This window comes from Falco punctatus, assembly GCF_963210335.1.
Source record: "Falco punctatus genome assembly, chromosome: 5".
In the NCBI taxonomy this organism is placed as follows: domain Eukaryota; kingdom Metazoa; phylum Chordata; class Aves; order Falconiformes; family Falconidae; genus Falco; species Falco punctatus.
In genome coordinates this window covers 83,421,700-83,436,923 of record NC_137584.1, presented here as the reverse complement: position 1 = coordinate 83,436,923, position 15,224 = coordinate 83,421,700, and the positions used below count along the sequence as shown (strand labels likewise).

Below are 15,224 nucleotides of genomic sequence, written 5' to 3'. Positions count from 1 at the left end.
ATTTAGCTGCACTAAATGGAAAAGTGTGTCAAGAACATGGCTAAAGCTGAGCAAAGGCCCTCCACGCTAACTTCACAAAGCACGTGGCAAACATTCACCTATGCACTGGCATCACGCTGATTTCAGTGCAGCTCCTAAATATTTCAAGTAAAAGAGAAGCAGGGCTCTCTGATGAGGATAGAGAGTGACTGGGAGTAGTCTTCAGGAAGACAGTCCCCAGCCAGCCTCTCAGGGAGCCTCACCCCTCCCAGGAGGAATGCAGCAAGGCTGAAGACACCGACAGCACTTGCCGACATAGCTGCAAGGAGAGACAGTCATGAACTTAGTCGTATGTGGCAATTTAAAAAAGGGGTGCGAGGAAGGTATGTGATCTTTTAGGCCAACAGTCTTTTTGTCTGAAATGGAAAAACAGATAGGTTGGAAAGACAGAGACCAGTCCAGTGAACACCACGCTGATCAAGCTGAGCTGGAATCTCTTTTCAGGTTTGGACTCTTCAGGGCATGGAGCCCCCCCCCCCCCCCCCCCGCGCTCAGAACACTGCCTGTGCTGCAAGAGCACGAAGTAAATCTTGTGCCAGAAAGCAAGTTTTAACCACAGGAAGAGGAGAAAAGCAGAGAGGCAAGACGATGACTCCTCCACCACATTAAGATACTTAAAACAACTAAAGCTAAGAAATTTAACATGTAATTATATGCTATATTTATGTGGCAGATATATATGAACTACTATACACTGTGCAGAATATTAAACAGTTTAGCTGGACAAACACTAACTACTAAGCATAAACACCTCTGTCAAGTTATCACACCCCAGAAACACCATATACCTAACCCCAAGAGATGATTTTGCCTTTTTCAGAAGCAACACTTTGCTTCTTGGACATTCTTAGGCTTCAGTATATACCCTGTGTATACTGAATGTCAGGGGAAGATGTTCCTTGTGAGGCTTTCAAGTTACAATGGTTTTGCCCATATATCTTAAGTCAACACGGTGGGAGCAGAAGCAGCTCATTTGGTGTTTAATTAACAGGACAGAGAAGATTCTGTTGTGTGACTTTCACTGGCATTAGAAATCTTTGATTGTAGTCAGCTGAATGCAAATTCAATCTGTCTGGCAATAATAAGGAAGGGCAAGGTCCCCTGGCATATGAAACTGCCTTAATTAAGGCTATATACAACCTAGCTAACAGATGCAATTATTAATATATGCAATTGTGCACTTCCACTGGAAAGATTTTAATGCAACACAAAAGTTTTTACGCGAAAATGACAGAAAAAAGCCCCCACAACTTTCAGGAAACTTTGAATAATAGTAGCATAATCCATATAAACAGAAATTGCATAGAATAAACCTCCGGTACAGCTGCTGAATTCACAGAAACAGACAAAATAGTAAATAATTTAAGACTTCATATATCCAGAGAGGGCAGAGAGGGCATGATTACTGTCCTGGCAGCTTTTCCCTTTTGAGATACCTACTAAGGCTGAGTAGCTTTATGACAAAAAGCTTCCAAAACATCCCACTGGCTAAGCGTGTCCCAGAGCTGCACCAAGACCACACAGCTCCCTCTCCGGCACCACCACCCACAGTTACTCTTCCAGCTGTTTCGCACAGGCCTCGCTTTCTTTTCCTACTGCCTGTCTTTACAGACAACATGACACTGCCACAGGAACATGCTGACACAAATGCGTCACCATTAAAGTTAAATTTATATTTAGCTAATTAAAGCGTAACACAGATCTATCAAGAGGATTATAAAGCAATGGAATAGCTGCTGCACTGCAGCTGAGAGTATCTACCTGCTGAGGGACTTGCATTTACAGAAATGTAACATATATTTCCCAGCCTAATAATGTACTTTGGTACTTCAGACCATGTGACCTCCTGTTCATACATACCTGCTCTCCTGTAGCCAGGTGCACAAGGTCTTAGCTGCTGCCAGAGAAAAAACTGTTATAAGATAAATGCTTCCATCACACTGCAAACACAGGGGAAGCACAATGCACAAAAGAGTCTGAACTATTCAACCGATACATTTCTAAGACAGAGGCTTTCTTCTACTTTACTACTAGCTTGCACTTCCCACCACCGAACAGCTAACAATATGCCGATCTACCATCACCATGACTGCAACGGATGCAATTCAAAAGAAAATACGCAGTGCCTTTGTATCACTGAAGTAATAAAGTCCTGACATATCACACACTCACTAAATGCACATATTGAATCAGTATATTGTTGTGAGAACCTAACATGTTCAGTCTGCATAATCCGTAACAATGGAAGAAATCAGTGAAATTCTGAAAGCAAAATATTACCTAAGAGTTTCAAATTAATCAATAAAAATGAAAGAACTATTCATAATCTCTATAACTCTTCCCAATTTCTTACACAAAGACCAAAAGAACTATAATCAAGGTCTGAATTACTGACTAGGTCTGGTAAATAAAGCACTCCTATTTTACAATGCTGGTATTACCAAGAGATATTTTATAGCTTAGAGTCAGTTCAGGAACATTTGAATACTGCTACTTTTGGACTTACTGTAACGGCAGTAACGGTCTTTAAAAACAAAACAAATCCCACCAACACATTTGGGAGGAGCCTTAACACAAGACAATCATAACCTTCCCTACTGCTTCTCACGGCTCGTCATTAGTTATTCTGAATCCAAACACCCTCCTATCTTGACCAAAGTTCAACTCACCACTCAGGTGGTGTTTCTTTGGGAAATGGAGATAAACTGTATCACAGCTGCTATTTGTGAGCCTGGATATTCTCTGGAACCACTTTCTATTTTTAAACACATTCTTTAGATGCAAAGTACTGGCATGCTGTAATTTTTTCCCTAATTAAAGGCAGCATCCAACACATTCTGACAGTCATGACCACACATGAATTGTTTCTTTGTGACAGCACAGTTGTGGAATATAGTGCATATATTGCTAGGTTATATATAGCTCTTGGCAAGAAGCCAGGGAGAATGACTGAACAAATCCAACACAGTGCATACTCAGGAGAAAAACTAATGAGAACCTGAACACTGAACCCCTGAATAGACTCAAAACCAACCCACATTTGTTCTTGCCTACAGCTACTTCATAGATATTTAGAAAACAATTGAGTGTTTCATATTCTTTTAGCTGCTGTAGCATCATTGCTCAGGTTGTAGGTCATGCCTATTTGAAGAGTAATTATATTGTGGATAACACCTAATGAACTCATGGAAAAGCAAACTACATTAAAAAAAAAAAAGCAAGACCTTGTACCCTGTTACCCTGTTGGAAAGGTGCAGCTCTGACAAAGCACGGTAACACAGGCAGGTGGTCAAACAGAAATAAAAACGGCGGTGGCTGTAACCGCTGCAATCCAGCGGCAAGTAGGAGCCACCACATGCCCAGATTCAGAACCCAGCTGACAGAGGGCACCCAGTGCTTGGCCAGCACATCTGATATTACGCCTAACAGATCTTGGTCGATTCCCTCTGCCAACAAACATCTTCTCTGAGTTCCTCAGCTTTGATCCAACTCACTCCCATCTGCATGCCAGTCTTATCCAACACACAGCAGTTTTACTGACTGATCTGGCTACATCACAAGTGTCACGAGTACTGCATCGCATCTGCTTCCAAAATCTCTCTTCAGCGCAAGACACATACCACAAATGGACAGCACGAGCATGTAAAGATTGATAGATTTCCATTACGGTCCCCATTTATGATAACCAGTGTAGGAAAATAGTAGTGAGGCACTGAATTTGGGTTTCACTGGGATTTGCAGGACAGCACTACATACAGTAAGAACTGTATCAAAAAAAACACCTGAAGATGCAGGCTTTGAGTCTATCAAAAACCATCTTCTAATTTTGGAGTCCCTTGAGATAGTTTATTATAACAAAATAAGAAACAAAATCCAAACATTTCAAAAGGAGATACTAACATTTTCCAGCTTGGGGAAAAAGATACCTCCTGGTCTTTGTTCCTACCCCCAGCTCCCAACCACAGCAAATATTAATCAGAAAACACCAGTTTCAGATTACAGGCCTGGCTGTCTTAAATATTTTAATCACCACCAAGCTTACGCATGTAAGACCCTGCATTCTGCTTCAAGCTTGCCTGCCGATAATTTAACCTGCTCAGTGTCATTCCCAGAAGTGCTAAGATTATTTTACTGCACAAAAGCAGTGTTGCATGAAGACATTTAGTGTTGTCTTGTCCCTGACTGCTATTATCTTTATTGAAACCTGATATAAAGAAGGGAATGAATTCTACAAATAATCTATAAATAAATTTATGATGGGATTTGAAAAAGCAGCATATAGCTGAACGGAGATAATGGCCAGATAGTGACTTTATGCTATTATTTTAGACCTAAGGCTGGAAGAAGTAATGCATCACTGAAAATATAACTGCATCTACAGTAGTTTTCCAAGCTTTTATGTGACCTCAGGAGCTAACAGAAATTAACTGTTTAATGTCTATAATGCCATTTGAACAGATGCAAACTGCAGAAACAAAAGTTTGCAGATCCAGTTGGTTAACAGCCTTATTGTATTAAGAAAAAGTAGAGCTCTCATTAGCCTGCCATTGTTTTCTGTTCTGAAAGAAACGAGCAGTATAATTTGGATGTAATCACACTGGAATCACTTCAGCATTTCTCTTCTTGTATTTTATCCCTATTGTACATCAGTCATTAAGGGTGTAAACGCATTAACATTTGCCTTTTGCGAATCAGCAAGCAGCTTTCTCTCAGAATGGAGTTGTCTTTTAGTCTCTGCAAAGATGTTCTTCAGCTGTTACAATGAGATTTTTAAGGAGAAAACATGACTGCCTTGATACCTCAATTCAGGAAAGCACTGAAGCACATCCTGGCTTCAAGCATGTACCTTGGAATTCTACTCAAGGCCCAGGAGGTTTAAGTGTTTTTCTGAATCAAGAACCAAGGTTTTCATAAAGAAAGCATCAGTTTCAGAAACAGATCTGAATGACAGAAAAAGCCCAGTATCTTCTGTAGTGCCTTCAAAGAACCACTGGCCAGCTCAAGTTCTTTTGAAAATCAGACAGCAAAGTATGAAGGTAGGCATTTTATCTCAGTATCCCATTTTGGAAAACTGGTTGACAGTTTTGAATTCTAAGGTGCATCAATGTCAACAGTGAACAGACCAGAGTGCTTCGGATTCCTAAAAGCCTTTTGTACAATAAATGAATTCAATTATACTTTTTTTAGAAATCACAATTACACATTAATTTGAAGACCATTTCAATAATTGTTTGATATTGTTCTCAGTGTACTAGACAGCAACATATAGCTATAGAAATACCAAGCTTGTGTCTGGTTATATGTATCTAAATAAATAAACTAGCTATGCTGTGTAACACTTGTCATATTTTCTTCCAATTTGACCAGTTACAAGAACAATATTTTTTTTTTAATTACAACACCCCCACCCACCCATAAATAACTTTTATATCTGAAAGATCACCCAAATTGTGTTATATTAATGGAAGGCTACCTACTTTTCTTAAATTTCCAAAAGAGCAGAGAAAGAGGAGATAGATCTGTTACCACGTACAGCCACAGGTATTTTCCTTGTCTCAGAAACATACATGATCAGAAATATTTCATATACGTGCCAGAATGCCCAGAAGTAAAGCTGTTCGCTTTGGTCTTGTTCTTGCTCAGAGTATTTGTGTTAGATAAGCTTTCAAGTTCTCTTCCAGCCCATACTGCTGGATGCTAAAGGATGCTGGAAGTCTTATTCAAGCTTATCTTTCTGTTTAATAACCAGGGTATTCACATTTGAACTTAAACTTGTGTGTGTGTGTGTTATCTTCTTGCCACAGTACTTTGGAAGATCAAAATACATATGCTTGATTAAGAACCCTTCCAGTCCTTTCTTCTTTGTTGGACAGATCCACATGTGAAAGTGTGGATCTGTTCAGTGTCAGTTTTTCCAGGAGAATGGGAACATGTAGAGTAGAAGAGGCAAACGAAATCATGTTTTTATCCCAGTCATTATAATTATCCTAATAACTCTGACATCAATACTTTGTATGAGTTTATGCACAAGTATATATTTTAAAAGACTATTTGCAGCTTGAAATAAAATACTTAGGAGAATTATGGCAACTTGTATATAGCTATATTTCTACACCCTTAAAGGTTAACCCTGTAAAGTTCCTGCAAGTTTATATTTTAAATAAAATCTGTGCTTTATTCTGCCTCTCTTGTTCTCAAGTAAAGCCTGGCTACAGAATTCCCCAGTTTCTATAATCACTTCTCAAAAAAAAGAAGTCTTTGCATCTCTACCACATATAATTTTTATATATGAACGTAGTCTATTCATGGAAAGAGCACATTCTAAAACCACCAAAGGAAAAAATATCAGCAATATCTCTCATTATCTATGACCATTATAAAAGCAATTCATAATGTCATGAAAATAATACGACGATTTTACCAAGAGGTATGCTATAGGACTTTAAATCTTCACATTAAAAATTAAAAGCAGAAGTTTACTTTTTATTCCCCCTTTTAATTATCATTAGGTTGATACTTCTCCAGTTTTATAAGTTTCATGCAATATTGTTTGACAGCCCTACCATCCTTTCCTTAGATCAATGGACAGGATAGGAGTTACGCAGTTAACATACATCTAGAACAGTAGCTTATTTTTATATATACTATAAAAGATAGATAAATTTTACTGGTTTTGTCAAGATGGATTTAATTCAACCTTCCTCCTTTTATTTATTCTTTTTGTTCCTCCCTCTCCATCCCTTTTTATTTTTCTTGTCTCTACTTACATCTCTGTCCTCACACATCTTCTTCAGTTATTTTTCTGTCCAAAAGCTGCTTTAGCTCTTCCCTGCTCCTTTCACACAGTAGTTCTCTCTTCATTCTTTTTTCCCTCTCCTACCTCTTATTATTATGTCCTCTGTTATTTATTTCTCTTCTATTTCTCATTCCCTAGCATCCATCTGCTTTCTTGGTTGCTACTTTTCTACCCTTTCCAGTTCTTCCAACCCTGCACAAAATCCTTGGTGCGTAAACAGCAGTGTGGATTATTCTTCCACAATTTCCCTCCCCCTTATCTATCTCAGGTGGCTGTTATATGCAATGTGAAAACATCAAAGATTTTCAAGTGTCCTTTAAGTTCATAGCATTTTCTATTTTTCCCAAAATCTAGATCATACACACTTATATTTTCTTCTCTGCATATAACAGCAGTTTTCGGTTCTAAACCAGAATGATATAAAAATCTCATGCACAAGTTAATCACAGCCCTTGTAAAAAGGCTATCATTTTCAAATCCATTATGCTATTACGTTATTCCAAACAGCAAGGGCACAGGCATAATGATGTTACACTTTAGACCTTACTCCCTTATGTTCCAACAGTAGTTTAAAAGGGGGTTCGATGGATGCATAGTTTGATGACATTATTATGTACCGTGCTACTCTTCCTGAGTGAAGGTTGGTTAAAATACCTTGTTTGACTGGCAGAACTTTGTCTTGGGTTACTTTGCTGGTGGAGTATCAGCATTCTGCAAGGACCCAAAGTCCAAAGAGTGCTGTTTGGTGTTAATTGTTCATTATGTTCGCTGCTGTCTCTGCTTCCCCCACTCCTCTCTGTCAGACAGGGATGTCGGGCAGATTCAATCACTGCAAATCCCAGAAAGGACAACTAACTCTTAACTGCCAACAGGGATTTGACTAGATTGTACTGCAGACATCTGCAGTCTGTTTCATCAAATATTCAGCAAAGCAAGGCTTCCACCAAAGCCAAATAAAGGTCTTACCAGCAGGTCTCCTGGGTTTTTTTTCCTCATGTCTATCTGGTTTCATAGACTTCATTAAAGCTCTGCCAGAGATTTTTTTTTTCTTTCCCCTCCCACCCCCCCCACCCCCCCCCATATGTTCTTATAAGGCACTTGGGAAAAATTTACCTGTGGCTACATTGTCTCATCTCTTTTAATGCTACCGGTGTAAGACACTGACCAGTAATTTGCTTTTTAGACATCTGACATTAAGTTAAACATGAAGCTTGGAAAATAAGTAATTTAATGTAAATATAATGATCTCTTCACCCTCAAACTCTGCAAATCGACAGAAAAACACTGCAATTTTTTTAATGCACACCAACTTCTGTACTGCAGTTTTGCCAAAGCACTACTGGAACTTCCATGCCAACTGAAGCTTTAATAAAGGAACAATGAAGAAAAAGTTCTCAGAGGAAGAAGAGTTAGACACATAAAATACACCTCCTTATCTCTTACTAAATAATGCATTAGATTTCTATTCATAACACAACTCAAATGTAACATTCACTTGATTCTCTTCATTTAATGCATGCTTGTTTTAAAAAAAATCAGTTATCAGAATTTAAATATAAATTAAGGAAGAGGGTACATAAGAAGCATAAGAAAATGCTAGAACGGCCTTTCTTAATACCTTGAGTAGTGCAATTAATTCTTCCGGGTGATTAAGAAGTAATATTTACTGGTCTACAGCCATCTTGACCCAACCCTCTGACAAAATTCTCATTAAGCACATGCACACACTGTATGCTTATTCACCCTGGGCAGGTCCATCAGTCTGTAGATAGTATGCACAAACGAGTATAAGACTGTCTGCAACGCCGTTCTTCAGAGAGCGTTCAGAATGTTATTGACATGATTGGAAATGTGCTCTTACAACGGGTAAAACACGTTCACAAGGCCCCCTAAGAAAAGATGATGTATAGTCTTTGTGTCCATTGCTGATGTCTACAGAAGCTACATATATATGCAGCGTCACTTAATTACATTTTTCTCATTAAATACGTATTTCACAAGAACACTAGTTTGCACAACATAATCCAAGCTATTAAATAAAGAGAATTAATAAATTAAAAGGCAGGATTTACTTTCCATGTACAAAGACATGCTATAAGTTATTACAGCTGAATTACATAATTGGTATGGAATTCCATTTGTCCCTCACATCTTCATTACTCACTTGCCGTTACTAAACAACATTAATAAACCAATTTTTTTTTTTCCTAATGGTATTCTCTACTAAACTGTTACTTGTTATAAACACCAATTCAAAATATTGGCCATCCCAGATATGACTTACTGATGAGCCTGTGACATTTATTTGGGAACATACCAGTGAGAAAGTAATTAATTATAAGCTTCATCTGTTACAACAGACAAATATAGCATGGGAAAAATGGCAACATTATACAAAAATTAAAATCATCATCTGACCAGTTAGCAAGGTGGGGGGCCAAACTATGTTTCTATCTAATTCATTTTGGAAACATGGCAGACATTAAATGTGATCGATTTTCATTCCAGGCTTCCATTCTCAATTTTTCAAGTCTGTTCATGTTCCCGTTACTTACTTTCAGATGGCATGCAATTTTAGGCTTACTTCAAAAAATAATGTGATGTAATGGGTGAGATAAAGCTTTTTAAAAAGTAAATTACTAGATGCAAGATGGACTTCCACATCTTTATGCAAATACTTTAACCCTCCCCCCATAATAACAGAATTATCTAATTCTAATATTTTGATATTTTGCAGATTTTACATCTGTACCTATCTATTCTCATCTATACCTTCCAAATGATTTTAAATACAAAGGAGTTTTTGCTTCTTTTCACCCTATACTTTATTCTCATATGAAGTTCTCTTTTTGGATAATGATTTTATTTAATATTGCTGCACAGGTTTTGCAAAGATGTGGAAGGAGTCGGGATGAAAACTTAGGTCCTCCAAGTGAAGTAGAACTCTAGCAAACAAAATAAAATCAGATTGCCATAATATAATCTTCAGTTTCCCTCTCAGCACTCACCACAATATACATTATGTGCTTCTGCTGTTAACACACATTTATTACCTGCTACGTCATAGATTTCCTCCACAGTACTGAAAGCAGCACCACTTCTCCTTTCTGTCCTTTTTTAAAAGGGAGAAAATCAATACGAGCAAATGAAGAGGTTACTTGGGTTTTGTAAGGAATATTATCCTCCAAAATTTTTACCAATAATGAATAACATCAGTTTGCCACAAGGCCTATAAAATTAACTATGGAAAGGGATCATATGATAATCCATCCCACTGCACAGCTTTATCATTGAGCAGACTCCTGACAAACCCGTGTATCGGAGGTACCGTGAATACACGGCAAGATTTATCCCAATCCAGTCATGCAGTCAAAACACAAACTCAGCTGTATCTCCTCATTTATGGGATAAATATTTTGAGAGGTCACCAGATGGCTGGAAGAAGACTTACTCATGTTTCTACATCAAAACCAAAATAATGATAAGTAAAATAATTTCAAAGGGCCACAGATACCAGTTACCTCAGTTTTCTCACTCTAACAATTTTCAACATTTGTTACATTTTGTCAGAATAATTATTCCTAAGTAAAAAGGTAATTCTTTGTTAACATGAAAAAGTCAGAACTTTTATTTTAACAAGCAGTGAAAATTCAACATCCCGTTTATCATTTGAAGTTTGTGATCTTTTTTGAATGCAACACTAAGGAATGCTATGCAAGTGTCTTTGTTTCTGATAAAACGTCTTTTAAAAAAACCATATCCAAACCCAATGTATGTAGTTGAAAACACTATCCAGGGAACACAAAATTTCAGTAACAATGAGAAGACTGTCTTATTGTCCCTAGAGATCTGCTCATCTGCTCCAACATTCTAAACCTAGAAATATAATATAGTCTAGGAAAAAAGTACTAGAATAAAAAATTCCAACATATTCTGAAAAATTTCTGATAGGGATGGTATGTGAATTAATATTAATCTTACTCATCTCACTTGCAGGACAGAATTCAAGTTCTAGTTTAATGAGGTAAATCATGCGATTACCTACTCTTTTTACAACTTCAGCAGCACAGACACCAGGTGAAGCAGAAGCTATCTCAAAATTCTGCCCAGAAAAATAACACCAGCTCGGTTAAGCACCCATTCTCACAAGACATCCTCCAGGTCTTCCCACTGCTTGCAGCAGCAGCTTTTCTCCTTCGGGCTTGTCTTGCAGTCTGGGCAACCAGCTGGACTCAAACCCAGGACAGAAATGAGCAGCAAATAAAGGGACTTGCTACTTTTAACAGGAGGGTGAATTAGCGTCTAGCAGTTGACAGTGCTTAAGGACAGATGGAAAGCGCAGAATCTAACTCCATAAAACACTACCACACATCATAGAAAGTGAGTTTTGATTTTACAATTCCTCCAGCGTTCACCAGTAACTAAGAGATTTATTTTTTTTTACAGTGTAAAAACATCATCTGAACAAGTAAAATAACACTTAATTCAAAAGCTACTTAATTTGTAGGTGTTTTCCCCCATTATTTCTTGAACAAAGAAACCTACCTTAGCTCTCAATCTCACAAGTCATTTCACTACTTTTAACTCCAGCTTACTCTACGGTAAACTGTAATTTTCCCTTAATTCTGCTTTATTATTATTATCATCTATCTCACCCTTACTTGTAATATCTTCAATCCTTTTTATTCTGTCTAAAATGTGAATGTACCCTCTAAAGACCAATAACTGGGCTTTTTTTTTTTTTTTTCCCTTTTAAGTGAATCACCTAGCACAAAGGGAGCCCACATCTTCCAGTGAGGTTCCCAGCAGTTACTGTATTAGAGAGAGTAATTCTCTCCACATTCCAGATGGCAAGTGTCCCAATGACAGCCAGAGTCCTTTCAACCAGTATACTAGGGTGAATGTAATGACACTCTTGGGAAGCATTTCCTGTAAAATGTTGAGAAGTTGGCAGATGGGACAGAAGATTTTAAGACTAACTTTTAGACACGAATCAATTTGGAAAAATTATAGCTGCTAGAGGCAGACGATTTCTAAAGACCTCTTCCAAGAAACAAAGTAGCCAGGAGTCTAAAAAAGAAATTCATTGCACTTATACCTTCCCCTACCCTGTTTTTTCACGGGGATATTTTTTTTAACTCCCCTGGTACCATTACAGAGTAAATAGAACAACTGGTTTTAGATTTGAGAGTTTTTTCCCTTACACTCCTAGGACCTAAGGTTGTATAGAAAGAATGCCTCTAAAACTTACTATTTAACCTATAAATCTGCCAATTCAGCATAAATGTTGCTGCACTAGAATGCTGGAAAAAGAAAGAAACTATTCTTTAAAAAAGTAACACAACTGTCTCTTAGGCTGCCATCTAGAAAAGAAAACGGTATATCATGGATCCAAGAGGTAAAGCGTTCACTTCCATCTTGCTTACTCAGCTTCCCTTTACACAAACCCAGGCCACATGTTCCTGAAGATAAAGAGGTAAGCACTGTTAGAAAAGGCAATGCAGAGTGACCCTACCCATAAGCTTGAAAAGTTCATCTAATGTTTCTGGTTTTTTCACATCTAAAAACTCACTCGGCACATATTACAGATTTGCATCCATCTCTGGAAGTCTGTCGCTCCATAAACCAGCAATTGTATTACACTGTTCTATATCCTTCATGTAGTTTTTATTCATAACCTGTGTAGAAACAAGATTGATAATTTTCTTTACATACGTTAGTAAAGCCAGATACTAACAAAAAGTTTTGAAATGCTCATTTTATTCATCCATTATACCATTTCTTGGAAAACATTAGAAAAATGTCTGCTTATGAAATTGGCAGAGGGCTGGCATGTTTATTTGCAGAAAACATATAACTTTTATTTAGTTAGTACAAAACCCACCACAACTTAAAAATGCAGAGAAGTTTATCTTCTCTGACGTAGAAGACAGGTATATAATGGGCGGGGTGGGTGTGGGTGTATGCTTTACAGGTGTAAAGAAAAAGACCGCAGATAAGACAGCAAGAAGAACAGCACCAGACCAATGCATTAGCACTGAATTAACTGAAGGAAAAAAGAAAGGACAAATAGCTTCTGATCTTATTCAGGAAACATAGATTTCTCAGAAGGCCAAGCTGTGCATAATAGGTATAATTGCTCCAATGGACCACTCTATAAGTGTACAATTATCATAGCATTAGATAATTCCCTCTGGATTTTCCCCAATTAGTATGACTGCACTCTTTGTCTCATATAGACATGGATTACAAAGTAGCTGTTAATAATTTTATGAGCAAATACTTTTTTCCTCCCCGCAAAATGAAGCTGTGCACAGAATGAAAGACGTTCAATAGTTAGTTTCACCTCTAGCGTTCAGTACAAGCCCCAGTGTCTTATCTTTATTGCACACCACATCATCGCATCCACCAGCGGATGTGATGCCCTGCCAGGAGCTCTCTCCGTCGGACACAGCACTCCAGCACCTCTCAGCTCCACGGGCACTGAAGGATGCCATGCAGAAGCCCTTCCAGGTAAAATGTCACCATTTTAATTTACAAACCGGGAAAAGTACTCAAGGCCAACTGAAGGTAAAAAGGACCGACTGATTTTGAGTGCCCAACACGCATTGCCTGGGAGTGGCACTTTCGGAATACTTACAATTAAATATTGATTGTGTTGCACCTGTGAGCACTTGGCACTCTTCCGAATCAGGTCCAGGTATTTCACATCGGATGGTCAAGAAAACACGACCATTACAAAAAGTTGGTCCAAAGTTGCTCAGTGTTACACAGAAGTGATAGAAGAGTGGCAACTACAGACACCAAGCCCCAAGGGTGCATGGGTTTGAAATTCCCACCATCCTGGCCAGCCCTCCAATCACAGAGACAGCTAGGTAAGACACAATCTGGTACAATCAGATTTTTTTAAAGCAAAGTATAAAACCTGAAACTCCAAGTTGAAAAGATTTAGTCTGAATTTTTGTTTCTGAGAAAAAGGCTAGCAAAAAATTTAATTTACCAAGCAGGCTATGAGTTGGTGTTGTGGCAAACCAAACTGTTGGGTTTTGCTTATATAAGTCATTTTCTTTTATTTTTTTGAACATATATAAATGTAGTTTCTGCTACCAGGGATGTAAAGTTTAAGTTATAAATCTACCATGCATTTACCTATTGGCTACACTAAGAAAAAAATATTAATCATTTACTTATATTCTTCTTTTACACACACTTATTTGATTTTTAGAATAATTATGGACCAATCTAGTCTAACCCTGACAGAAGGACTTAAAAGACAGATTGTAAGAGCTCCCAGGCAAGCTTAATAGACAGGCAGACATGAAGCGAAGTTTATCAGTGTCCTTGTTAATGCAGTCACTGACAGTTTTAAAACTGAACAAAAATCACCATACATCAGTTTTGTGCAGGATGGGAACACGGGCTTTTTCTTGTTTACACTGTTGATTTGGGACAGCTATGAGCTGACAAATAGAAATTTACAACTTGGGAAGCTGTGGGTTTACAGGGAGAACTCGAGTCAATATTGCTGCTCTTCAATTCTGCAGCATCTCATCGAAGGCTGCATCCTCAAATACTATAGAGGCCAAGCCCAGAAACACAGCTGACATGTTGCTACTCCTCCACAGCAGTCACAACCAAGAACATCAGTAAACTCTCCAAAGAGAATCAGGGTCTTCAATTAAATATTTGAAAATCTTCCTTTTCAGTTAATCAGTCAGAATTGAAGTCAAACTGCAGACAGACAACTAGAAGTGCTCAGCTGAGGTGAGGGTCTTTAATCCTGGTTGGTAAGGAATTAATAAAAAATGCATTTTATTATTATTATTTTCTTACAGCCAGGTATTAATACGACAAACCATAATAAACACCTAACAACTGTTTAAACAGATAATGGTTTTCATTATGAAGAGAAAAGGAAATCTCAGTTATCAGTGGCATCCATACTGATTTATACAGAGTACATCAGGGAATATTTTAGCAGTTTGGGGCCATAACGACAACGATAGTTTGATATTCTCAGCTGGTTGTCTGAGAAATTCGGTAGATCTAAGAATGAACCAAACTTTGGAATCAAACCTGAACTATACCAACCCTAGCTGTGGTGTATCTGCCTCCGCCATTCTTGTCATTATGGGACTCAACAGTGGAAAATCCAGTCTCAAGACACAGTATATTTCAACATCATACCCAAAAATAATCAACCAAAGCAAAGGCAGCCCAAGGTGCGCACACATAGGCTTGGAAAGTAATCTCCGTGTTCCTCGTTTATCCTCATTTACGTCAGTACCTGACCTGATGAACCACAACACAGCTAACTGCACTAATAAGAAAAACCTGAATAGAAGAAATAGAAGGAAAATAGGTCTGGATTTTTTACCCAGCCTGGCTG

General features: G+C 37.9%; 2 protein-coding genes across 7 annotated transcripts in view; both read right to left on the bottom strand.

Moving 5' to 3' along the window:
* Positions 1–15,224, bottom strand: part of RYR2 (ryanodine receptor 2) — a 455,638-nt gene that overhangs the window by 409,634 nt on the left and 30,780 nt on the right. The gene's annotated exons all lie outside the window — the stretch shown is intronic.
* The window catches only part of MTR (5-methyltetrahydrofolate-homocysteine methyltransferase), a 123,942-nt gene continuing 116,611 nt past the window's right edge, over positions 7,894–15,224 (bottom strand). For all 5 annotated transcript variants that reach the window (XR_013928422.1, XR_013928423.1, XR_013928424.1 and 2 more), the window contains one exon: positions 7,894–15,224. This exon is cut by the window's right edge and continues 61,138 nt beyond it. The gene's annotated coding sequence lies outside the window, so the exon portion shown is untranslated.